General features: G+C 50.8%; 21 non-coding genes across 21 annotated transcripts in view; all 21 read left to right on the top strand.

The window, feature by feature from the left end:
- Nucleotides 1-38, top strand: part of trnal-uag (transfer RNA leucine (anticodon UAG)) — an 82-nt gene extending 44 nt beyond the window's left edge. The window contains exon 1 of the tRNA in view: nt 1-38. This exon is cut by the window's left edge and continues 44 nt beyond it. This is a non-coding gene — a tRNA (tRNA-Leu).
- Nucleotides 39-359: 321 nt separating this feature from the next.
- trnal-aag (transfer RNA leucine (anticodon AAG)) lies at nt 360-441 on the top strand. The gene has a single exon. It is a non-coding gene; the product is annotated as a tRNA-Leu (tRNA).
- A 1,227-nt stretch (nt 442-1,668) lies between these two features.
- trnal-aag (transfer RNA leucine (anticodon AAG)) lies at nt 1,669-1,750 on the top strand. The gene has a single exon. It is a non-coding gene; the product is annotated as a tRNA-Leu (tRNA).
- Nucleotides 1,751-2,574: 824 nt separating this feature from the next.
- trnal-uag (transfer RNA leucine (anticodon UAG)) lies at nt 2,575-2,656 on the top strand. The gene has a single exon. It is a non-coding gene; the product is annotated as a tRNA-Leu (tRNA).
- A 321-nt stretch (nt 2,657-2,977) lies between these two features.
- On the top strand, nt 2,978-3,059 carry trnal-aag (transfer RNA leucine (anticodon AAG)). Its single transcript has one exon. It is a non-coding gene; the product is annotated as a tRNA-Leu (tRNA).
- A 1,227-nt stretch (nt 3,060-4,286) lies between these two features.
- trnal-aag (transfer RNA leucine (anticodon AAG)) lies at nt 4,287-4,368 on the top strand. The gene has a single exon. It is a non-coding gene; the product is annotated as a tRNA-Leu (tRNA).
- An 824-nt stretch (nt 4,369-5,192) lies between these two features.
- Nucleotides 5,193-5,274, top strand: trnal-uag (transfer RNA leucine (anticodon UAG)). Its single transcript has one exon. It is a non-coding gene; the product is annotated as a tRNA-Leu (tRNA).
- Nucleotides 5,275-5,595: 321 nt separating this feature from the next.
- Nucleotides 5,596-5,677, top strand: trnal-aag (transfer RNA leucine (anticodon AAG)). Its single transcript has one exon. It is a non-coding gene; the product is annotated as a tRNA-Leu (tRNA).
- Nucleotides 5,678-6,904: 1,227 nt separating this feature from the next.
- trnal-aag (transfer RNA leucine (anticodon AAG)) lies at nt 6,905-6,986 on the top strand. The gene has a single exon. It is a non-coding gene; the product is annotated as a tRNA-Leu (tRNA).
- A 1,227-nt stretch (nt 6,987-8,213) lies between these two features.
- trnal-aag (transfer RNA leucine (anticodon AAG)) lies at nt 8,214-8,295 on the top strand. Its single transcript has one exon. It is a non-coding gene; the product is annotated as a tRNA-Leu (tRNA).
- An 824-nt stretch (nt 8,296-9,119) lies between these two features.
- Nucleotides 9,120-9,201, top strand: trnal-uag (transfer RNA leucine (anticodon UAG)). Its single transcript has one exon. It is a non-coding gene; the product is annotated as a tRNA-Leu (tRNA).
- Nucleotides 9,202-9,522: 321 nt separating this feature from the next.
- On the top strand, nt 9,523-9,604 carry trnal-aag (transfer RNA leucine (anticodon AAG)). The gene has a single exon. It is a non-coding gene; the product is annotated as a tRNA-Leu (tRNA).
- Nucleotides 9,605-10,901: 1,297 nt separating this feature from the next.
- On the top strand, nt 10,902-10,983 carry trnal-aag (transfer RNA leucine (anticodon AAG)). The gene has a single exon. It is a non-coding gene; the product is annotated as a tRNA-Leu (tRNA).
- A 1,297-nt stretch (nt 10,984-12,280) lies between these two features.
- trnal-aag (transfer RNA leucine (anticodon AAG)) lies at nt 12,281-12,362 on the top strand. Its single transcript has one exon. It is a non-coding gene; the product is annotated as a tRNA-Leu (tRNA).
- An 824-nt stretch (nt 12,363-13,186) lies between these two features.
- trnal-uag (transfer RNA leucine (anticodon UAG)) lies at nt 13,187-13,268 on the top strand. The gene has a single exon. It is a non-coding gene; the product is annotated as a tRNA-Leu (tRNA).
- Nucleotides 13,269-13,589: 321 nt separating this feature from the next.
- On the top strand, nt 13,590-13,671 carry trnal-aag (transfer RNA leucine (anticodon AAG)). Its single transcript has one exon. It is a non-coding gene; the product is annotated as a tRNA-Leu (tRNA).
- Nucleotides 13,672-14,495: 824 nt separating this feature from the next.
- On the top strand, nt 14,496-14,577 carry trnal-uag (transfer RNA leucine (anticodon UAG)). The gene has a single exon. It is a non-coding gene; the product is annotated as a tRNA-Leu (tRNA).
- Nucleotides 14,578-14,898: 321 nt separating this feature from the next.
- On the top strand, nt 14,899-14,980 carry trnal-aag (transfer RNA leucine (anticodon AAG)). The gene has a single exon. It is a non-coding gene; the product is annotated as a tRNA-Leu (tRNA).
- A 7,312-nt stretch (nt 14,981-22,292) lies between these two features.
- On the top strand, nt 22,293-22,374 carry trnal-uag (transfer RNA leucine (anticodon UAG)). Its single transcript has one exon. It is a non-coding gene; the product is annotated as a tRNA-Leu (tRNA).
- A 321-nt stretch (nt 22,375-22,695) lies between these two features.
- On the top strand, nt 22,696-22,777 carry trnal-aag (transfer RNA leucine (anticodon AAG)). The gene has a single exon. It is a non-coding gene; the product is annotated as a tRNA-Leu (tRNA).
- Nucleotides 22,778-23,601: 824 nt separating this feature from the next.
- Nucleotides 23,602-23,683, top strand: trnal-uag (transfer RNA leucine (anticodon UAG)). The gene has a single exon. It is a non-coding gene; the product is annotated as a tRNA-Leu (tRNA).
- Nucleotides 23,684-24,583: the final 900 nt, after the last annotated feature.

A 24,583-nucleotide genomic window follows, 5' to 3' on the forward strand; every position in this document is an offset into this window, starting at 1 on the left:
TCTCTCCGGGGGCGTGGGTTCGAATCCCACCGCTGCCAGCAGTGGTTTTAAAGAGGCTCTATTGCCAGCAGTCAGCCAGGCCATCTACGCGCTTTGGAAGTCTCACGTGGACCGTTTCTCAATCAGAAGGCTGCAGCTTCGGGGGGTCGCGTTTGTAGGCTGCGTACGTTATAAATACTTTCTTGTTTCAGAATACTAACAAATATCAGGTTGACTCTTATTCTCAGGTAATGGGAAAATTGCTGTAATATGCTTGTGACTTGTGAATGTATTGTTCAGTTAACTTGAATGAAGCTGGCTTGATTCTCGATGCAGCCTGCATATGCGAGCTCCGGACACCCGACGCAAGCCCTTTGAGTGGTAGCGTGGCCGAGCGGTCTAAGGCGCTGGATTAAGGCTCCAGTCTCTTCGGGGGCGTGGGTTCGAATCCCACCGCTGCCAGGAGCACTTTTAAAGAGGCTCAATTGGCAGCAGTCGGGCACTGTATCAGAGATTTCTGTAAAGCCAGGAATACACTGCAGGATTTTTGCCCTCCTATAAGATCATTACCTTATCACACTGTGCGTCATAGATCGTTTAAACCCGGGTACGACAGGCATGTAGACTGTACGATGATGACACGGAAGCTTCGGCGGCTGCGTCACACGTTAGCGAAACGTCAACAGCATGCGCTCGCGTTAAACAAATACCAGTACGCAGGTCGTAGCAGCAAACACACTGTGCATTGATCATGCTGAATTTCTGACACTGTCAGAAAACTATCGTAGGCTATCTTTGGACGAAAGACCGGGAAAACGGCCGTCTTTGAACCTCTCTCATTGTACGACATAGGACCACCGATGAAGAGCCACGATCACTGAAATCGCGACGATTGTTTCACGATGGCAATCTTTCGTCTGGGACAGCCAATAATAGTGCAGTGTATCCCGGGCTTCAGAGTATTGGGAGAATAAAGTGGTTTTGGCATGCAAGAACATCCCACATGTTAATTGGTTTGTCAGAAGCGCTTCCTTTAGATTTCTGTGGGAGCTTTGGGAATCTCACCTAATTTTCGAGTTTAAGCAAACCCCATGGCTTCATTTGTTGTGTCAGATGTACTTTCTAAACGATAGAACTCTGTAGGATTTGGGATCTCCAGGAGTATGACTCAGCACAGCAGGACCTCAAAGGTGTTTCTCTCCCGCCGACGAGATCCTCGAAATCAACTGAGGCTGTCCGTGGAGCTGCACCCACACCGAAACGCACCAGAGAGCCCTTCTCCAAGAGGTAGCGTGGCCGAGCGGTCCAAGGCGCTGGATTTAGGCTGCAGTCTCTCCGGGGGCTTGGGTTCGAATCCCACCGCTGCCAGCAGTGGTTTTAAAGAGGCTCTATTGCCAGCAGTCAGCCAGGCCATCTACGCGCTTTGGATGTCTCACGTGGACCGTTTCTCAATCAGAAGGCTGCAGCTTCGGGGGGTCGCGGTTGTAGGCTGCGTACGTTATAAATACTTTCTTGTTTCAGAATACTAACAAATTTTAGGTTGACTCTTATTCTCAGTTAATGGGAAAATTGCTGTAATATGCTTGTGACTTGCGAATGTATTGTTCAGTTAACTTGAATGAAGCTGGCTTGATTCTCGATGCAGCCTGCATATGCGTCCTCCGGACAACCGACACAAGCCCTTTGAGTGGTAGCGTGGCCGAGCGGTCTAAGGCGCTGGATTAAGGCTCCAGTCTCTTCGGGGGCGTGGGTTCGAATCCCACCGCTGCCAGGAACACTTTTAAAGAGGCTCAATTGGCAACAGTCGGGCACTGTATCAGAGATTTCTGTAAAGCCAGGAATACACTGCAGGATTTTCGCCCTCCTATAAGATCATTACCTTATCACACTGTGCGTCATAGATCGTTTAAACCCGGGTACGACAGGCATGTAGACTGTACGATGATGACACGGAAGCTTCGGCGGCTGCGTCACACGTTAGCGAAAAGTCAACAGCATGCGCTCGCGTTAAACAAATACCAGTACGCAGGTCGTAGCAGCAAACACACTGTGCGTTGATCATGCTGAATTTCTGACACTGTCAGAAAACTATCGAAGGCTATCTTTGGACGAAAGACCGGGAAAACGGCCGTCTTTGAACCTCTCTCATTGTACGACATAGGACCACCGATGAAGAGCCACGATCACTGAAATCGCGACGATTGTTTCACGATGGCAATCTTTCGTCTGGGACAGCCAATAATCGTGCAGTGTATCCCGGGCTTCAGAGTATTGGGAGAATAAAGTGGTTTTGGCATGCAAGAACATCCCACATGTTAATTGGTTTGTCAGAAGCGCTTCCTTTAGATTTCTGTGGGAGCTTTGGGAATCTCACCTAATTTTCGAGTTTAAGCAAACCCCATGGCTTCATTTGTTGTGTCAGATGTACTTTCTAAACGATAGAACTCTGTAGGATTTGGGATCTCCAGGAGTATGACTCAGCACAGCAGGACCTCAAAGGTGTTTCTCTCCCGCCGACAAGATCCTCGAAATCAACTGAGGCTGTCCGTGGAGCTGCACCCACACCGAAACGCACCAGAGAGCCCTTCTCCAAGAGGTAGCGTGGCCGAGCGGTCCAAGGCGCTGGATTTAGGCTCCAGTCTCTCCGGGGGCGTGGGTTCGAATCCCACCGCTGCCAGCAGTGGTTTTAAAGAGGCTCTATTGCCAGCAGTCAGCCAGGCCATCTACGCGCTTTGGAAGTCTCACGTGGACCGTTTCTCAATCAGAAGGCTGCAGCTTCGGGGGGTCGCGTTTGTAGGCTGCGTACGTTATAAATACTTTCTTGTTTCAGAATACTAACAAATATCAGGTTGACTCTTATTCTCAGGTAATGGGAAAATTGCTGTAATATGCTTGTGACTTGCGAATGTATTGTTCAGTTAACTTGAATGAAGCTGGCTTGATTCTCGATGCAGCCTGCATATGCGAGCTCCGGACACCCGACGCAAGCCCTTTGAGTGGTAGCGTGGCCGAGCGGTCTAAGGCGCTGGATTAAGGCTCCAGTCTCTTCGGGGGCGTGGGTTCGAATCCCACCGCTGCCAGGAGCACTTTTAAAGAGGCTCAATTGGCAGCAGTCGGGCACTGTATCAGAGATTTCTGTAAAGCCAGGAATACACTGCAGGATTTTTGCCCTCCTATAAGATCATTACCTTATCACACTGTGCGTCATAGATCGTTTAAACCCGGGTACGACAGGCATGTAGACTGTACGATGATGACACGGAAGCTTCGGCGGCTGCGTCACACGTTAGCGAAACGTCAACAGCATGCGCTCGCGTTAAACAAATACCAGTACGCAGGTCGTAGCAGCAAACACACTGTGCATTGATCATGCTGAATTTCTGACACTGTCAGAAAACTATCGTAGGCTATCTTTGGACGAAAGACCGGGAAAACGGCCGTCTTTGAACCTCTCTCATTGTACGACATAGGACCACCGATGAAGAGCCACGATCACTGAAATCGCGACGATTGTTTCACGATGGCAATCTTTCGTCTGGGACAGCCAATAATAGTGCAGTGTATCCCGGGCTTCAGAGTATTGGGAGAATAAAGTGGTTTTGGCATGCAAGAACATCCCACATGTTAATTGGTTTGTCAGAAGCGCTTCCTTTAGATTTCTGTGGGAGCTTTGGGAATCTCACCTAATTTTCGAGTTTAAGCAAACCCCATGGCTTCATTTGTTGTGTCAGATGTACTTTCTAAACGATAGAACTCTGTAGGATTTGGGATCTCCAGGAGTATGACTCAGCACAGCAGGACCTCAAAGGTGTTTCTCTCCCGCCGACGAGATCCTCGAAATCAACTGAGGCTGTCCGTGGAGCTGCACCCACACCGAAACGCACCAGAGAGCCCTTCTCCAAGAGGTAGCGTGGCCGAGCGGTCCAAGGCGCTGGATTTAGGCTGCAGTCTCTCCGGGGGCTTGGGTTCGACTCCCACCGCTGCCAGCAGTGGTTTTAAAGAGGCTCTATTGCCAGCAGTCAGCCAGGCCATCTACGCGCTTTGGATGTCTCACGTGGACCGTTTCTCAATCAGAAGGCTGCAGCTTCGGGGGGTCGCGGTTGTAGGCTGCGTACGTTATAAATACTTTCTTGTTTCAGAATACTAACAAATTTTAGGTTGACTCTTATTCTCAGTTAATGGGAAAATTGCTGTAATATGCTTGTGACTTGCGAATGTATTGTTCAGTTAACTTGAATGAAGCTGGCTTGATTCTCGATGCAGCCTGCATATGCGTCCTCCGGACAACCGACACAAGCCCTTTGAGTGGTAGCGTGGCCGAGCGGTCTAAGGCGCTGGATTAAGGCTCCAGTCTCTTCGGGGGCGTGGGTTCGAATCCCACCGCTGCCAGGAACACTTTTAAAGAGGCTCAATTGGCAGCAGTCGGGCACTGTATCAGAGATTTCTGTAAAGCCAGGAATACACTGCAGGATTTTCGCCCTCCTATAAGATCATTACCTTATCACACTGTGCGTCATAGATCGTTTAAACCCGGGTACGACAGGCATGTAGACTGTACGATGATGACACGGAAGCTTCGGCGGCTGCGTCACACGTAAGCGAAAAGTCAACAGCATGCGCTCGCGTTAAACAAATACCAGTACGCAGGTCGTAGCAGCAAACACACTGTGCGTTGATCATGCTGAATTTCTGACACTGTCAGAAAACTATCGTAGGCTATCTTTGGACGAAAGACCGGGAAAACGGCCGTCTTTGAACCTCTCTCATTGTACGACATAGGACCACCGATGAAGAGCCACGATCACTGAAATCGCGACGATTGTTTCACGATGGCAATCTTTCGTCTGGGACAGCCAATAATCGTGCAGTGTATCCCGGGCTTCAGAGTATTGGGAGAATAAAGTGGTTTTGGCATGCAAGAACATCCCACATGTTAATTGGTTTGTCAGAAGCGCTTCCTTTAGATTTCTGTGGGAGCTTTGGGAATCTCACCTAATTTTCGAGTTTAAGCAAACCCCATGGCTTCATTTGTTGTGTCAGATGTACTTTCTAAACGATAGAACTCTGTAGGATTTGGGATCTCCAGGAGTATGACTCAGCACAGCAGGACCTCAAAGGTGTTTCTCTCCCGCCGAAAAGATCCTCGAAATCAACTGAGGCTGTCCGTGGAGCTGCACCCACACCGAAACGCACCAGAGAGCCCTTCTCCAAGAGGTAGCGTGGTCGAGCGGTCCAAGGCGCTGGATTTAGGCTCCAGTCTCTCCGGGGGCGTGGGTTCGAATCCCACCGCTGCCAGCAGTGGTTTTAAAGAGGCTCTATTGCCAGCAGTCAGCCAGGCCATCTACGCGCTTTGGTAGTCTCACGTGGACCGTTTCTCAATCAGAAGGCTGCAGCTTCGGGGGGTCGCGTTTGTAGGCTGCGTACGTTATAAATACTTTCTTGTTTCAGAATACTAACAAATATCAGGTTGACTCTTATTCTCAGGTAATGGGAAAATTGCTGTAATATGCTTGTGACTTGCAAATGTATTGTTCAGTTAACTTGAATGAAACTGGCTTGATTCTCGATGCAGCCTGCATATGCGAGCTCCGGACACCCGACGCAAGCCCTTTGAGTGGTAGCGTGGCCGAGCGGTCTAAGGCGCTGGATTAAGGCTCCAGTCTCTTCGGGGGCGTGGGTTCGAATCCCACCGCTGCCAGGAGCACTTTTAAAGAGGCTCAATTGGCAGCAGTCGGGCACTGTATCAGAGATTTCTGTAAAGCCAGGAATACACTGCAGGATTTTTGCCCTCCTATAAGATCATTACCTTATCACACTGTGCGTCATAGATCGTTTAAACCCGGGTACGACAGGCATGTAGACTGTACGATGATGACACGGAAGCTTCGGCGGCTGCGTCACACGTTAGCGAAACGTCAACAGCATGCGCTCGCGTTAAACAAATACCAGTACGCAGGTCGTAGCAGCAAACACACTGTGCATTGATCATGCTGAATTTCTGACACTGTCAGAAAACTATCGTAGGCTATCTTTGGACGAAAGACCGGGAAAACGGCCGTCTTTGAACCTCTCTCATTGTACGACATAGGACCACCGATGAAGAGCCACGATCACTGAAATCGCGACGATTGTTTCACGATGGCAATCTTTCGTCTGGGACAGCCAATAATAGTGCAGTGTATCCCGGGCTTCAGAGTATTGGGAGAATAAAGTGGTTTTGGCATGCAAGAACATCCCACATGTTAATTGGTTTGTCAGAAGCGCTTCCTTTAGATTTCTGTGGGAGCTTTGGGAATCTCACCTAATTTTCGAGTTTAAGCAAACCCCATGGCTTCATTTGTTGTGTCAGATGTACTTTCTAAACGATAGAACTCTGTAGGATTTGGGATCTCCAGGAGTATGACTCAGCACAGCAGGACCTCAAAGGTGTTTCTCTCCCGCCGACGAGATCCTCGAAATCAACTGAGGCTGTCCGTGGAGCTGCACCCACACCGAAACGCACCAGAGAGCCCTTCTCCAAGAGGTAGCGTGGCCGAGCGGTCCAAGGCGCTGGATTTAGGCTGCAGTCTCTCCGGGGGCTTGGGTTCGAATCCCACCGCTGCCAGCAGTGGTTTTAAAGAGGCTCTATTGCCAGCAGTCAGCCAGGCCATCTACGCGCTTTGGATGTCTCACGTGGACCGTTTCTCAATCAGAAGGCTGCAGCTTCGGGGGGTCGCGGTTGTAGGCTGCGTACGTTATAAATACTTTCTTGTTTCAGAATACTAACAAATTTTAGGTTGACTCTTATTCTCAGTTAATGGGAAAATTGCTGTAATATGCTTGTGACTTGCGAATGTATTGTTCAGTTAACTTGAATGAAGCTGGCTTGATTCTCGATGCAGCCTGCATATGCGAGCTCCGGACACCCGACACAAGCCCTTTGAGTGGTAGCGTGGCCGAGCGGTCTAAGGCGCTGGATTAAGGCTCCAGTCTCTTCGGGGGCGTGGGTTCGAATCCCACCGCTGCCAGTAGCACTTTTAAAGAGGCTCAATTGGCAGCAGTCGGGCACTGTATCAGAGATTTCTGTAAAGCCAGGAATACACTGCAGGATTTTTGCCCTCCTATAAGATCATTACCTTATCACACTGTGCGTCATAGATCGTTTAAACCCGGGTACGACAGGCATGTAGACTGTACGATGATGACACGGAAGCTTCGGCGGCTGCGTCACACGTTAGCGAAACGTCAACAGCATGCGCTCGCGTTAAACAAATACCAGTACGCAGGTCGTAGCAGCAAACACACTGTGCATTGATCATGCTGAATTTCTGACACTGTCAGAAAACTATCGTAGGCTATCTTTGGACGAAAGACCGGGAAAACGGCCGTCTTTGAACCTCTCTCATTGTACGACATAGGACCACCGATGAAGAGCCACGATCACTGAAATCGCGACGATTGTTTCACGATGGCAATCTTTCGTCTGGGACAGCCAATAATAGTGCAGTGTATCCCGGGCTTCAGAGTATTGGGAGAATAAAGTGGTTTTGGCATGCAAGAACATCCCACATGTTAATTGGTTTGTCAGAAGCGCTTCCTTTAGATTTCTGTGGGAGCTTTGGGAATCTCACCTAATTTTCGAGTTTAAGCAAACCCCATGGCTTCATTTGTTGTGTCAGATGTACTTTCTAAACGATAGAACTCTGTAGGATTTGGGATCTCCAGGAGTATGACTCAGCACAGCAGGACCTCAAAGGTGTTTCTCTCCCGCCGACGAGATCCTCGAAATCAACTGAGGCTGTCCGTGGAGCTGCACCCACACCGAAACGCACCAGAGAGCCCTTCTCCAAGAGGTAGCGTGGCCGAGCGGTCCAAGGCGCTGGATTTAGGCTGCAGTCTCTCCGGGGGCTTGGGTTCGAATCCCACCGCTGCCAGCAGTGGTTTTAAAGAGGCTCTATTGCCAGCAGTCAGCCAGGCCATCTACGCGCTTTGGATGTCTCACGTGGACCGTTTCTCAATCAGAAGGCTGCAGCTTCGGGGGGTCGCGGTTGTAGGCTGCGTACGTTATAAATACTTTCTTGTTTCAGAATACTAACAAATTTTAGGTTGACTCTTATTCTCAGTTAATGGGAAAATTGCTGTAATATGCTTGTGACTTGCGAATGTATTGTTCAGTTAACTTGAATGAAGCTGGCTTGATTCTCGATGCAGCCTGCATATGCGTCCTACGGACAACCGACACAAGCCCTTTGAGTGGTAGCGTGGCCGAGCGGTCTAAGGCGCTGGATTAAGGCTCCAGTCTCTTCGGGGGCGTGGGTTCGAATCCCACCGCTGCCAGGAACACTTTTAAAGAGGCTCAATTGGCAGCAGTCGGGCACTGTATCAGAGATTTCTGTAAAGCCAGGAATACACTGCAGGATTTTCGCCCTCCTATAAGATCATTACCTTATCACACTGTGCGTCATAGATCGTTTAAACCCGGGTACGACAGGCATGTAGACTGTACGATGATGACACGGAAGCTTCGGCGGCTGCGTCACACGTTAGCGAAAAGTCAACAGCATGCGCTCGCGTTAAACAAATACCAGTACGCAGGTCGTAGCAGCAAACACACTGTGCGTTGATCATGCTGAATTTCTGACACTGTCAGAAAACTATCGAAGGCTATCTTTGGACGAAAGACCGGGAAAACGGCCGTCTTTGAACCTCTCTCATTGTACGACATAGTACCACCGATGAAGAGCCACGATCACTGAAATCGCGACGATTGTTTCACGATGGCAATCTTTCGTCTGGGACAGCCAATAATCGTGCAGTGTATCCCGGGCTTCAGAGTATTGGGAGAATAAAGTGGTTTTGGCATGCAAGAACATCCCACATGTTAATTGGTTTGTCAGAAGCGCTTCCTTTAGATTTCTGTGGGAGCTTTGGGAATCTCACCTAATTTTCGAGTTTAAGCAAACCCCATGGCTTCATTTGTTGTGTCAGATGTACTTTCTAAACGATAGAACTCTGTAGGATTTGGGATCTCCAGGAGTATGACTCACCACAGCAGGACCTCAAAGGTGTTTCTCTCCCGCCGACAAGATCCTCGAAATCAACTGAGGCTGTCCGTGGAGCTGCACCCACACCGAAACGCACCAGAGAGCCCTTCTCCAAGAGGTAGCGTGGCCGAGCGGTCCAAGGCGCTGGATTTAGGCTCCAGTCTCTCCGGGGGCGTGGGTTCGAATCCCACCGCTGCCAGCAGTGTTTTTAAAGAGGCTCTATTGCCAGCAGTCAGCCAGGCCATCTACGCGCTTTGGAAGTCTCACGTGGACCGTTTCTCAATCAGAAGGCTGCAGCTTCGGGGGGTCGCGTTTGTAGGCTGCGTACGTTATAAATACTTTCTTGTTTCAGAATACTAACAAATATCAGGTTGACTCTTATTCTCAGGTAATGGGAAAATTGCTGTAATATGCTTGTGACTTGCGAATGTATTGTTCAGTTAACTTGAATGAAGCTGGCTTGATTCTCGATGCAGCCTGCATATGCGAGCTCCGGACACCCGACGCAAGCCCTTTGAGTGGTAGCGTGGCCGAGCGGTCTAAGGCGCTGGATTAAGGCTCCAGTCTCTTCGGGGGCGTGGGTTCGAATCCCACCGCTGCCAGGAGCACTTTTAAAGAGGCTCAATTGGCAGCAGTCGGGCACTGTATCAGAGATTTCTGTAAAGCCAGGAATACACTGCAGGATTTTTGCCCTCCTATAAGATCATTACCTTTTCACACTGTGCGTCATAGATCGTTTAAACCCGGGTACGACAGGCATGTAGACTGTACGATGATGACACGGAAGCTTCGGCGGCTGCGTCACACGTTAGCGAAACGTCAACAGCATGCGCTCGCGTTAAACAAATACCAGTACGCAGGTCGTAGCAGCAAACACACTAGCAGTGTCCATTCAAAAAAAAAACAACAACAACTAAACCATTTACCATTGTGTATCATGTAAGTCTGTGTTGTATTCATCATGCTGAATTTCTGACACTGTCAGAAAACTATCGTAGGCTATCTTTGGACGAAAGACCGGGAAAACGGCCGTCTTTGAACCTCTCTCATTGTACGACATAGGACCACCGATGAAGAGCCACGATCACTGAAATCGCGACGATTGTTTCACGATGGCAATCTTTCGTCTGGGACAGCCAATAATAGTGCAGTGTATCCCGGGCTTCAGAGTATTGGGAGAATAAAGTGGTTTTGGCATGCAAGAACATCCCACATGTTAATTGGTTTGTCAGAAGCGCTTCCTTTAGATTTCTGTGGGAGCTTTGGGAATCTCACCTAATTTTCGAGTTTAAGCAAACCCCATGGCTTCATTTGTTGTGTCAGATGTACTTTCTAAACGATAGAACTCTGTAGGATTTGGGATCTCCAGGAGTATGACTCAGCACAGCAGGACCTCAAAGGTGTTTCTCTCCCGCCGACGAGATCCTCGAAATCAACTGAGGCTGTCCGTGGAGCTGCACCCACACCGAAACGCACCAGAGAGCCCTTCTCCAAGAGGTAGCGTGGCCGAGCGGTCCAAGGCGCTGGATTTAGGCTGCAGTCTCTCCGGGGGCTTGGGTTCGAATCCCACCGCTGCCAGCAGTGGTTTTAAAGAGGCTCTATTGCCAGCAGTCAGCCAGGCCATCTACGCGCTTTGGATGTCTCACGTGGACCGTTTCTCAATCAGAAGGCTGCAGCTTCGGGGGGTCGCGGTTGTAGGCTGCGTACGTTATAAATACTTTCTTGTTTCAGAATACTAACAAATTTTAGGTTGACTCTTATTCTCAGTTAATGGGAAAATTGCTGTAATATGCTTGTGACTTGCGAATGTATTGTTCAGTTAACTTGAATGAAGCTGGCTTGATTCTCGATGCAGCCTGCATGTGCGTCCTCCGGACAACCGACACAAGCCCTTTGAGTGGTAGCGTGGCCGAGCGGTCTAAGGCGCTGGATTAAGGCTCCAGTCTCTTCGGGGGCGTGGGTTCGAATCCCACCGCTGCCAGGAACACTTTTAAAGAGGCTCAATTGGCAGCAGTCGGGCACTGTATCAGAGATTTCTGTAAAGCCAGGAATACACTGCAGGATTTTCGCCCTCCTATAAGATCATTACCTTATCACACTGTGCGTCATAGATCGTTTAAACCCGGGTACGACAGGCATGTAGACTGTACGATGATGACACGGAAGCTTCGGCGGCTGCGTCACACGTAAGCGAAAAGTCAACAGCATGCGCTCGCGTTAAACAAATACCAGTACGCAGGTCGTAGCAGCAAACACACTAGCAGTGTCCATTCAAAAAAAAAACAACAACAACTAAACCATTTACCATTGTGTATCATGTAAGTCTGTGTTGTATTCATCATGCTGAATTTCTGACACTGTCAGAAAACTATCGTAGGCTATCTTTGGACGAAAGACCGGGAAAACGGCCGTCTTTGAACCTCTCTCATTGTACGACATAGGACCACCGATGAAGAGCCACGATCACTGAAATCGCGACGATTGTTTCACGATGGCAATCTTTCGTCTGGGACAGCCAATAATAGTGCAGTGTATCCCGGGCTTCAGAGTATTGGGAGAATAAAGTGGTTTTGGCATGCAAGAACATCCCACATGTTAATTGGTTTGTCAGAAGCGCTTCCTTTAGATTTCTGTGGGAGCTTTGGGAATCTCACCTAATTTTCGAGTTTAAGCAAACCCCATGGCTTCATTTGTTGTGTCAGATGTACTTTCTAAACGATAGAACTCTGTAGGATTTGGGATCTCCAGGAGTATGACTCAGCACAGCAGGACCTCAAAGGTGTTTCTCTCCCGCCGACGAGATCCTCGAAATCAACTGAGGCTGTCCGTGGAGCTGCACCCACACCGAAACGCACCAGAGAGCCCTTCTCCAAGAGGTAGCGTGGCCGAGCGGTCCAAGGCGCTGGATTTAGGCTGCAGTCTCTCCGGGGGCTTGGGTTCGAATCCCACCGCTGCCAGCAGTGGTTTTAAAGAGGCTCTATTGCCAGCAGTCAGCCAGGCCATCTACGCGCTTTGGATGTCTCACGTGGACCGTTTCTCAATCAGAAGGCTGCAGCTTCGGGGGGTCGTGGTTGTAGGCTGCGTACGTTATAAATACTTTCTTGTTTCAGAATACTAACAAATTTTAGGTTGACTCTTATTCTCAGTTAATGGGAAAATTGCTGTAATATGCTTGTGACTTGCGAATGTATTGTTCAGTTAACTTGAATGAAGCTGGCTTGATTCTCGATGCAGCCTGCATATGCGTCCTCCGGACAACCGACACAAGCCCTTTGAGTGGTAGCGTGGCCGAGCGGTCTAAGGCGCTGGATTAAGGCTCCAGTCTCTTCGGGGGCGTGGGTTCGAATCCCACCGCTGCCAGGAACACTTTTAAAGAGGCTCAATTGGCAGCAGTCGGGCACTGTATCAGAGATTTCTGTAAAGCCAGGAATACACTGCAGGATTTTCGCCCTCCTATAAGATCATTACCTTATCACACTGTGCGTCATAGATCGTTTAAACCCGGGTACGACAGGCATGTAGACTGTACGATGATGACACGGAAGCTTCGGCGGCTGCGTCACACGTAAGCGAAAAGTCAACAGCATGCGCTCGCGTTAAACAAATACCAGTACGCAGGTCGTAGCAGCAAACACACTGTGCGTTGATCATGCTGAATTTCTGACACTGTCAGAAAACTATCGTAGGCTATCTTTGGACGAAAGACCGGGAAAACGGCCGTCTTTGAACCTCTCTCATTGTACGACATAGGACCACCGATGAAGAGCCACGATCACTGAAATCGCGACGATTGTTTCACGATGGCAATCTTTCGTCTGGGACAGCCAATAATCGTGCAGTGTATCCCGGGCTTCAGAGTATTGGGAGAATAAAGTGGTTTTGGCATGCAAGAACATCCCACATGTTAATTGGTTTGTCAGAAGCGCTTCCTTTAGATTTCTGTGGGAGCTTTGGGAATCTCACCTAATTTTCGAGTTTAAGCAAACCCCATGGCTTCATTTGTTGTGTCAGATGTACTTTCTAAACGATAGAACTCTGTAGGATTTGGGATCTCCAGGAGTATGACTCAGCACAGCAGGACCTCAAAGGTGTTTCTCTCCCGCCGACAAGATCCTCGAAATCAACTGAGGCTGTCCGTGGAGCTGCACCCACACCGAAACGCACCAGAGAGCCCTTCTCCAAGAGGTAGCGTGGCCGAGCGGTCCAAGGCGCTGGATTTAGGCTCCAGTCTCTCCGGGGGCGTGGGTTCGAATCCCACCGCTGCCAGCAGTGGTTTTAAAGAGGCTCTATTGCCAGCAGTCAGCCAGGCCATCTACGCGCTTTGGTAGTCTCACGTGGACCGTTTCTCAATCAGAAGGCTGCAGCTTCGGGGGGTCGCGTTTGTAGGCTGCGTACGTTATAAATACTTTCTTGTTTCAGAATACTAACAAATATCAGGTTGACTCTTATTCTCAGGTAATGGGAAAATTGCTGTAATATGCTTGTGACTTGCGAATGTATTGTTCAGTTAACTTGAATGAAGCTGGCTTGATTCTCGATGCAGCCTGCATATGCGAGCTCCGGACACCCGACGCAAGCCCTTTGAGTGGTAGCGTGGCCGAGCGGTCTAAGGCGCTGGATTAAGGCTCCAGTCTCTTCGGGGGCGTGGGTTCGAATCCCACCGCTGCCAGGAGCACTTTTAAAGAGGCTCAATTGGCAGCAGTCGGGCACTGTATCAGAGATTTCTGTAAAGCCAGGAATACACTGCAGGATTTTTGCCCTCCTATAAGATCATTACCTTATCACACTGTGCGTCATAGATCGTTTAAACCCGGGTACGACAGGCATGCAGACTGTACGATGATGACACGGAAGCTTCGGCGGCTGCGTCACACGTTAGCGAAAAGTCAACAGCATGCGCTCGCGTTAAACAAATACCAGTACGCAGGTCGTAGCAGCAAACACACTGTGCGTTGATCATGCTGAATTTCTGACACTGTCAGAAAACTATCGTAGGCTATCTTTGGACGAAAGACCGGGAAAACGGCCGTCTTTGAACCTCTCTCATTGTATGACATAGGACCACCGATGAAGAGCCACGATCACTGAAATCGCGACGATTGTTTCACGATGGCAATCTTTCGTCTGGGACAGCCAATAATCGTGCAGTGTATCCCGGGCTTCAGAGTATTGGGAGAATAAAGTGGTTTTGGCATGCAAGAACATCCCACATGTTAATTGGTTTGTCAGAAGCGCTTCCTTTAGATTTCTGTGGGAGCTTTGGGAATCTCACCTAATTTTCGAGTTTAAGCAAACCCCATGGCTTCATTTGTTGTGTCAGATGTACTTTCTAAACGATAGAACTCTGTAGGATTTGGGATCTCCAGGAGTATGACTCAGCACAGCAGGACCTCAAAGGTGTTTCTCTCCCGCCGACAAGATCCTCGAAATCAACTGAGGCTGTCCGTGGAGCTGCACCCACACCGAAACGCACCAGAGAGCCCTTCTCCAAGAGGTAGCGTGGCCGAGCGGTCCAAGGCGCTGGATTTAGGCTCCAGTCTCTCCGGGGGCGTGGGTTCGAATCCCACCGCTGCCAGCAGTGGTTTTAAAGAGGCTCTATTGCCAGCAGTCAGCCAGGCCATCTACGCGCTTTGGTAGTCTCACGTGGACCGTTTCTCAATCAGAAGGCTGCAGCTTCGGGGGGTCGCGTTTGTAGGCTGCGTACGTTATAAATACTTTCTTGTTTCAGAATACTAACAAATATCAGGTTGACTCTTATTCTCAGGTAATGGGAAAATTGCTGTAATATGCTTGTGACTTGCGAATGTATTGTTCAGTTAACTTGAATGAAGCTGGCTTGATTCTCGATGCAGCCTGCATATGCGAGCTCCGGACACCCGACGCAAGCCCTTTGAGTGGTAGCGTGGCCGAGCGGTCTAAGGCGCTGGATTAAGGCTCCAGTCTCTTCGGGGGCGTGGGTTCGAATCCCACCGCTGCCAGGAGCACTTTTAAAGAGGCTCAATTGGCAGCAGTCGGGCACTGTATCAGAGATTTCTGTAAAGCCAGGAATACACTGCAGGATTTTTGCCCTCCTATAAGATCATTACCTTATCACACTGTGCGTCATAGATCGTTTAAACCCGGGTACGACAGGCATGCAGACTGTACGATGATGACACGGAAGCTTCGGCGGCTGCGTCACACGTTAGCGAAAAGTCAACAGCATGCGCTCGCGTTAAACAAATACCAGTACGCAGGTCGTAGCAGCAAACACACTGTGCGTTGATCATGCTGAATTTCTGACACTGTCAGAAAACTATCGTAGGCTATCTTTGGACGAAAGACCGGGAAAACGGCCGTCTTTGAACCTCTCTCATTGTATGACATAGGACCACCGATGAAGAGCCACGATCACTGAAATCGCGACGATTGTTTCACGATGGCAATCTTTCGTCTGGGACAGCCAATAATCGTGCAGTGTATCCCGGGCTTCAGAGTATTGGGAGAATAAAGTGGTTTTGGCATGCAAGAACATCCCACATGTTAATTGGTTTGTCAGAAGCGCTTCCTTTAGATTTCTGTGGGAGCTTTGGGAATCTCACCTAATTTTCGAGTTTAAGCAAACCCCATGGCTTCATTTGTTGTGTCAGATGTACTTTCTAAACGATAGAACTCTGTAGGATTTGGGATCTCCAGGAGTATGACTCAGCACAGCAGGACCTCAAAGGTGTTTCTCTCCCGCTGACAAGATCCTCGAAATCAACTGAGGCTGTCCGTGGAGCTGCACCCACACCGAAACGCACCAGAGAGCCCTTCTTGCCTTAGGGAACCAGGAAGGGAACCCTGACGAACGGCTGTTACGGACATTGGCCGTCGGCGTCGAAAACTGTCAGCTGCGCGCCGGCCCCCCAAAATTTTTCACAGACCCCAGGGCGGCGCCCGCGCGTCCGGAGGGCCGGGCCGGTGGGGCGAGCGGGCGTCTCCCCCCCCAGGCCCCCAGGGGGCCGGCGCGGGGCTGGGTCGAAAACTTTGGTTTTTCGCCGCAGTTCGGCGCTCGGCCATGAGGCGGCGACCTACCGGGGCGACCGCGGATCCCCTATTCTAACGATGGCCAGTTACAAATTGAAAGTGTCAGGACACGCCCCCGGCCTGACGCGAACCCTTTAGGCGTCCGATTGCCCATTATTTGAATGGGTGGCCTTGCCCCCCCCCCAAAAAGTGACAAAAACCCATTATCCGTCCGATTGCCCATTATTTGCATGGGGGGCCTTGTTGGCCCCCCCCAAAAAGTGACAAAAACCCATTATCCGTCCGATTGCCCATTATTTGAATGGGTGGCCTTGCCCCCCCCCATAAAAGTGACAAAAACCCATTATCCGTCCGATTGCCCATTATTTGCATGGGGGCCTTGCCCCCCCCCCCAAAGTGACACAAACCCTTTATCCGTCCAATTGCCCATTATTTGCATGGGGGCCTTGCCCCCCCCCCAAAAAAACGGCCACCAACCCATTATCCGTCCGATTGCCCTTTTTTGCATGCGGGGGCCTAAATTTTTGACCTCCCCCGATCGTCACCAAATTCGTACCGCGTGTCCGGGGTGCCGAGACTAAGACAGCAGCGCTGGTCCCGCCCCCCGTTTATAGGCCTAAATTTTTCACCTCCTCCGATCGTCACCAAATCCGCACCACACGTAGGGCGTGCCGAGACTATGACAATAGCGCTGGTCCCACCCCCCCAGCTCGTTCCTGTGCCGAGATAGAAGACTGACAATTGCCATATGATACATTGCCATTGTCAGAATAATGGTTTTCCGTCAGTGTTCCAGGAAGGAGCTAGGAACGCGGGGATCACGCTCCTGTCTTAGTCTCGGCACGCCCTACGCGTGGTGCGAATTTGGCGAAGATCCGGCGAGGTCGAAAATTTGGTAAAAAAAAAACGTAAGGGGTACACCTTACGTTTTTTTTTGACCAAATTTTCGACCTCGCCCGATCTTCGCCAGATTCGCACCACGCGTAGTACGTGCCGAGACTATGACAGGAGCGCGGGTCCCGCGTTCCTAGCTCGTTCCTGTGACGAGATAGAAGACTGACAATTGCCATATGATAAATTGCCATTGTCAGAATAATGGTTTTCCGTCAGTATTCCAGGAAGGAGCTAGGAATGCGGGGATCACGCTCCTGTCTTAGTCTCGGCACGCCCTACGCGTGGTGCGAATTTGGCGAAGATCCGGCGAGGTCGAAAATTTGGTCAAAAAAAAACGTAAGGGGTACACCTTACGTTTTTTTTTGACCAAATTTTCGACCTCGCCCGATCGTCACCAAATCCGCACCACGCGTAGGGCGTGCCGAGACTATGACAATAGCGCTGGTCCCACCCCCCCAGCTCGTTCCTGTGCCGAGATAGAAGACTGACAATTGCCATATGATAAATTGCCATTGTCAGAATAATGGTTTTCCGTCAGTGTTCCAGGAAGGAGCTAGGAACGCGGGGATCACGCTCCTGTCTTAGTCTCGGCACGCCCTACGCGTGGTGCGAATTTGGCGAAGATCCGGCGAGGTCGAAAATTTGGTCAAAAAAAAACGTAAGGGGTACACCTTACGTTTTTTTTTGACCAAATTTTCGACCTCGCCCGATCGTCACCAAATCCGCACCACGCGTAGGGCGTGCCGAGACTATGACAATAGCGCTGGTCCCACCCCCCCAGCTCGTTCCTGTGCCGAGATAGAAGACTGACAATTGCCATATGATACATTGCCATTGTCAGAATAATGGTTTTCCGTCAGTGTTCCAGGAAGGAGCTAGGAACGCGGGGATCACGCTCCTGTCTTAGTCTCGGCACGCCCTACGCGTGGTGCGAATTTGGCGAAGATCCGGCGAGGTCGAAAATTTGGTCAAAAAAAAACGTAAGGGGTACACCTTACGTTTTTTTTGACCAAATTTTCGACCTCGCCCGATCTTCGCCAGATTCGCACCACGCGTAGTACGTGCCGAGACTATGACAGGAGCGCGGGTCCCGCGTTCCTAGCTCGTTCCTGTGACGAGATAGAAGACTGACAATTGCCATATGATAAATTGCCATTGTCAGAATAATGGTTTTCCGTCAGTGTTCCAGGAAGGAGCTAGGAACGCGGGGATCACGCTCCTGTCTTAGTCTCGGCACGCCCTACGCGTGGTGCGAATTTGGCGAAGATCCGGCGAGGTTGAAAATTTGGTCAAAAAAAAACGTAAGGGGTACACCTTACGTTTTTTTTTGACCAAATTTTCGACCTCGCCCGATCGTCACCAAATCCGCACCACGCGTAGGGCGTGCCGAGACTATGACAATAGCGCTGGTCCCACCCCCCCAGCTCGTTCCTGTGCCGAGATAGAAGACTGACAATTGCCATATGATACATTGCCATTGTCAGAATAATGGTTTTCCGTCAGTGTTCCAGGAAGGAGCTAGGAACGCGGGGATCACGCTCCTGTCTTAGTCTCGGCACGCCCTACGCGTGGTGCGAATTTGGCGAAGATCCGGCGAGGTCGAAAATTTGGTCAAAAAAAAACGTAAGGGGTACACCGTCGTTGGAAAGGTCTATTCCCAGGCTTTCCGATGACCCCAACCCCAAGTCTCTACGACCTTCCTAGGCCGAGAAAATGAGTCCTGAATATAAGCCATTTTCACACATTTTCAAAAAATGTTAAGCAATATCTCGGCACAGGAACGTCGTAGAGACTTGGGGGTGGTGTCGTTGGAAAGGTCACGCCGCCCCCTTCACAGCGCCCCCAGCCCCAAGTCTCTAGGACCTTCCGTTCCGGAGATATAAAAAAATGGCTTTTATATTCAAATGCCCGTAGCTCCGCCCCCGAAAGGACTACACCCTTAAACTAGGAATTGTTGGAAAGGTCTGGAGGAGGGCTTTCCAACGACACCCACCCCGAGTCTCTCCGACCTTCCTAGGCCGAGAAAAGGAGCCCTAAACTTTAGCATTTTTCACACATTTTCAAATCCAAAAACGGTTGAGGCCAAACTGCCAAAAAGCATTTTTTGAATATTTAAAAAAAAACATAAAAAATCTATCTCGGCCAAAGAACGTCGTAGAGACTCGGGGGTGGTGTCGTTGGAAAGGTCTCGCCGCCCCCTCAGACACGCCCCCAACCCCAAGTCTCTATGGCCCCGCCCCTTTCCGAAAAACCATCGTTTTCCAAACGCCTTTTCAAAAGCGCATAGCTCCGCCCTTGAAGGAGCCACGCCCTAGATCTCGGGTTCGTTGTAAAGGCCTCGTCCGGGCCTTTCCAACGAACCCTCACTCGAGTCTCTACGACCTTCCTGGGCCGAGAAACAGAGCCCTAAACTTGAGATTTTTCACATTTTTCTGATATTTAAACGCCCCTAGCTCCGCCCCTGAACCCTCGACCCTGGGCTCTTTGGAAAGGCCTAGTCCGGGCCTTTCCAAAGCACCCTCAATCGAGTCCCTAGGACCTTCCTGGGCCGAGCAAACTAGCCCTGAAAACAAGCCTTTTTCATACATTTTCAAAAGTGGAAAACCATATCTCGGCGAGGGAACGTCGTAGAGACTGGAGGCTGGTGTCGTTCGAAAGGTCTCTCCGAGCCCTTCAAAACGCGCCCACCCTCGAGTCTCTAGGACCTTCCCTGCCGGAGATATAAAAAACGAGCTTTTAAATTCAAAAGCCCCTAGCTCCGCCCATGAATAAGCCACACCCTCAAAAAAAACGATATAAAAAACGAGCTTTTAAATTCAAAAGCCCCTAGCTCCGCCCATGAATAAGCCACACCCTCAACCTTGGGCTCGTTGGAAAGGCCCGGTCCGGGCCTTTCCAACGAACCCTCACTCGAGTCTCTGCGACCTTCCTTGGCCGAGAAACAGAGCCCTAAACTTGAGCTTTTTCACACTTTTCTGATTTTTAAATGCCTCTAGCTCCGCCCCTGAATGGGCCACACCCTCGACTCTGGGCTCTTTGTAAAGGTCGTGTCCGGGCCTTTCCAACGAACCCTCATTCGAGTCCCTAAGACCTTCCTGGGCTGAGCAATGAAGCACCAAATTGAGCTTTTTTTCACCCTTTCTCACACAAAAAAACACACGTCCAAACTCAAAAATCCTTCTCACAGAAATTTTACCAGGTGAATCAGCGTCGTCTGAAACGCCTAGAAAACTTGTTCCCTGGTGACAAATTTTCGCGTCCCATACAAAAAACATGAAAAAATGAGGATTTTCGCAGCCTCACCGAAGGGCCCCGGAAGGGCCTAGGTGCCCCAAATTCGGGGCCCTGGCTCACAGAGTGCCCCTCTACAACATATCCGAAGACGGGCGTCGTGGCGCGAAAGAAAAAATTTGGCCGCCGTCCGAAAACATCAAATTCCCCCATTATAATTCCCATAGGCCTCAGGCCTCAAGTTTTCGTTGCTTTTTTGGAATCTATTTTTTCTGGAACGCCGCAGCGGCCCGCGCTTCGGGGGTCCGTCTCGGGAGAACTCCGACATAGAGCGTGCCGATTTTTGACCCGATCGGACTCCGGCACGAACCCACGGCCGGTAGCGGGAAACTGTCAGGTCTCCCGCTAAGCTGGGAAAAGTCGAAAGGTCGCAGAAATCGGTGCGCGGGCTGCCGGAGAGCTCTAACGCGACATATCCGGAACCCGCGCGCCGACGGCGTAAGGCGCGCGCGCTACGCCCTGCCGAAAACCTTAAAACTAGGGCAGGCAGGTCGAGTCGCGAAGGGGTCTCGGCCGCGACGCTCGGTGTTCCGCGGAGAGGACGTCCGGACTAGAAGACCCGCGCGCGCCCCGGTCGAATCGGAGTCTTCGCGACCGCGTAAACCCACCGCAAAGTGCGACCCCCGCGCGAGATACGGCCCTATAGCTCTTCTTCCGAACGTCGCTCGAGTCTGCGCTTCCGGGTTCCGTCGTTTGGGACCCCAGAGTGCGCGCGTGCCGAGTTTCGGCCCGATCGGAAGCCGACACGAACCCGCGTACCGAAACGCGGGAAACTGTCGGGTCTCCCGCGAGGACAGGAAAAGTCGTAAGCTCTCCAAATTCGGCACGCGGTCTGCCGGACGGCTCTGGCCCGACATATCCGAAACCCACGCGCCAACGCCGCACCGCGTGCGCACAGGAGCGGCGCGAAATCCCAGATTTAGGGTTCGTAACTCGGCTCGCGATAGGCTCTCTGCCGCGTCCACTGGAGTCCACAGCCGGGCCCCCTGTGGGATGTTACGACGGGCGTATCGGGGCCGCGCGACGTTCGGGGACCGCGCGGGGGTCGCGACACTTTTCCATTAAACCAATGTTATTTTCCGTAATGGGTTTGTGGACGCGCTCCTCGTAACCCCGCGCGGTGTCAGATGACCTCTGGGGGGCCCCCGATCGACATATCCGAATCTGGATAACGTAGCTCAAAAATAAGACAGGGTTGTCCAAATGTTCTCAAAATCACTCATCATGATCCTCTTGATGGCCTAGACCACTACACCATGTTGCTTTCCATTTGAGCTCCGTTTCGCTAACTTTTTTTCCGAAGGTCCCAGAGGTCTGCGCTTCGGGGGCCCGTACGGCGGGGCCCCCAAGCGCGCGGGTGCCGAATTTCGACCCGATCGGACACCGTCCGCGAACCCGCTAATTTAGCGGGAAACTGTCAGTGCTCCCGCGAGGCCGGGAAAAAGACTAGGTGCCCGAAATTTGGCGTGCGGTCCAGTAGAGGGCCCGCGCACGACGTCTCCGAAGCCCGCGCGCATTCGGCGTACGCCGTGCCCACAGCGCCCTCGCTGTGCCTCCCGGTGCGATCGCAAAACGTGGTTGGGGGGTGGTCAGCAGGGGTCAGGGGGTCGATCCGCACCAATAATGGGCAAATGGACAAATAGTGGGTTCGTGTCAGTGGGGGGGGGTCGGGGGGGTGGTCAGCAGGGGTCACGGGGTCGATCCGCACCAATAATGGGCAAATGGACAAATAGTGGGTTCGTGTCATTGGGGGCGTGTCCTGGGGGGCGTGTCACGGGGTCCCGCTGGGGGAGGAACCAAATCCGCGACAATAATGGGAAAACGGACAAATAATGGGTCCCTGTCAGTGGGGGGCCTGGGGGGGGTGAGGGGGGCAGTCTCGTAGCTCAACAATGCCCCTGGAGGCGTCCGATTGGCCATTACCAAGATTTGCTCTCGCGGGGGCGGGATAAGGGGAATCTGACGATTCGTCACCGGGCTAAGTGGGCCACGGCAGACAAATAAGCTGTACGGTCCCTCGGCACAACTATGCAGACTTTGGCAATTTAAACGCATGGGCAAACTGACGGAAACCCTCTAATAGCCCTTACTCCAAGAGGTAGCGTGGCCGAGCGGTCCAAGGCGCTGTATTTAGGCTCCAGTCTCTCCGGGGGCGTGGGTTCGAATCCCACTGCTGCCAGCAGTGGTTTTAAAGAGGCTCTATTGCCAGCAGTCAGCCAGGCCATCTACGCGCTTTGGAAGTCTCACGTGGACCGTTTCTCAATCAGAAGGCTGCAGCTTCGGGGGGTCGCGTTTGTAGGCTGCGTACGTTATAAATACTTTCTTGTTTCAGAATACTAACAAATATCAGGTTGACTCTTATTCTCAGGTAATGGGAAAATTGCTGTAATATGCTTGTGACTTGCGAATGTATTGTTCAGTTAACTTGAATGAAGCTGGCTTGATTCTCGATGCAGCCTGCATATGCGAGCTCCGGACACCCGATGCAAGCCCTTTGAGTGGTAGCGTGGCCGAGCGGTCTAAGGCGCTGGATTAAGGCTCCAGTCTCTTCGGGGGCGTGGGTTCGAATCCCACCTCTGCCAGGAGCACTTTTAAAGAGGCTCAATTGGCAGCAGTCGGGCACTGTATCAGAGATTTCTGTAAAGCCAGGAATACACTGCAGGATTTTTGCCCTCCTATAAGATCATTACCTTATCACACTGTGCGTCATAGATCGTTTAAACCCGGGTACGACAGGCATGTAGACTGTACGATGATGACACGGAAGCTTCGGCGGCTGCGTCACACGTTAGCGAAACGTCAACAGCATGCGCTCGCGTTAAACAAATACCAGTACGCAGGTCGTAGCAGCAAACACACTGTGCATTGATCATGCTGAATTTCTGACACTGTCAGAAAACTATCGTAGGCTATCTTTGGACGAAAGACCGGGAAAACGGCCGTCTTTGAACCTCTCTCATTGTACGACATAGGACCACCGATGAAGAGCCACGATCACTGAAATCGCGACGATTGTTTCACGATGGCAATCTTTCGTCTGGGACAGCCAATAATAGTGCAGTGTATCCCGGGCTTCAGAGTATTGGGAGAATAAAGTGGTTTTGGCATGCAAGAACATCCCACATGTTAATTGGTTTGTCAGAAGCGCTTCCTTTAGATTTCTGTGGGAGCTTTGGGAATCTCACCTAATTTTCGAGTTTAAGCAAACCCCATGGCTTCATTTGTTGTGTCAGATGTACTTTCTAAACGATAGAACTCTGTAGGATTTGGGATCTCCAGGAGTATGACTCAGCACAGCAGGACCTCAAAGGTGTTTCTCTCCCGCCGACGAGATCCTCGAAATCAACTGAGGCTGTCCGTGGAGCTGCACCCACACCGAAACGCACCAGAGAGCCCTTCTCCAAGAGGTAGCGTGGCCGAGCGGTCCAAGGCGCTGGATTTAGGCTCCAGTCTCTCCGGGGGCGTGGGTTCGAATCCCACCGCTGCCAGCAGTGGTTTTAAAGAGGCTCTATTGCCAGCAGTCAGCCAGGCCATCTACGCGCTTTGGAAGTCTCACGTGGACCGTTTCTCAATCAGAAGGCTGCAGCTTCGGCGGGTCGCGTTTGTAGGCTGCATACGTTATAAATACTTTCTTGTTTCAGAATACTAACAAATTGACTCTTATTCTCAGTTAATGGGAAAATTGCTGTAATATGCTTGTGACTTGCGAATGTATTGTTCAGTTAACTTGAATGAAGCTGGCTTGATTCTCGATGCAGCCTGCATATGCGTCCTCCGGACAACCGACACAAGCCCTTTGAGTGGTAGCGTGGCCGAGCGGTCTAAGGCGCTGGATTAAGGCTCCAGTCTCTTCGGGGGCGTGGGTTCGAATCGCACTTTTAAAGAGGCTCAATTGGCAGCAGTCGGGCACTGTATCAGAGATTTCTGTAAAGCCAGGAATACACTGCAGGATTTTTACCCTCCTATAAGATCATTACCTTATCACACTGTGCGTCATAGATCGTTTAAACCCGGGTACGACAGGCATGTAGACTGTACGATGATGACACGGAAGCTTCGGCGGCTGCGTCACACGTTAGCGAAACGTCAACAGCATGCGCTCGCGTTAAACAAATACCAGTACGCAGGTCGTAGCAGCAAACACACTGTGCGTTGATCATGCTGAATTTCTGACACTGTCAGAAAACTATCGTAGGCTATCTTTGGACGAAAGACCGGAAAAACGGCCGTCTTTGAACCTCTCTCATTGTATGACATAGGACCACCGATGAAGAGCCACGATCACTGAAATCGTGACAATTGTTTCACGATGGCAATCTTTCGTCTGGGACAGCCAATAATCGTGCAGTGTATCCCGGGCTTCAGAGTATTGGGAGAATAAAGTGGTT

Source organism: Paramisgurnus dabryanus, chromosome 1, assembly GCF_030506205.2.
Source record: "Paramisgurnus dabryanus chromosome 1, PD_genome_1.1, whole genome shotgun sequence".
Classification (NCBI taxonomy): Eukaryota; Metazoa; Chordata; class Actinopteri; order Cypriniformes; family Cobitidae; genus Paramisgurnus; species Paramisgurnus dabryanus.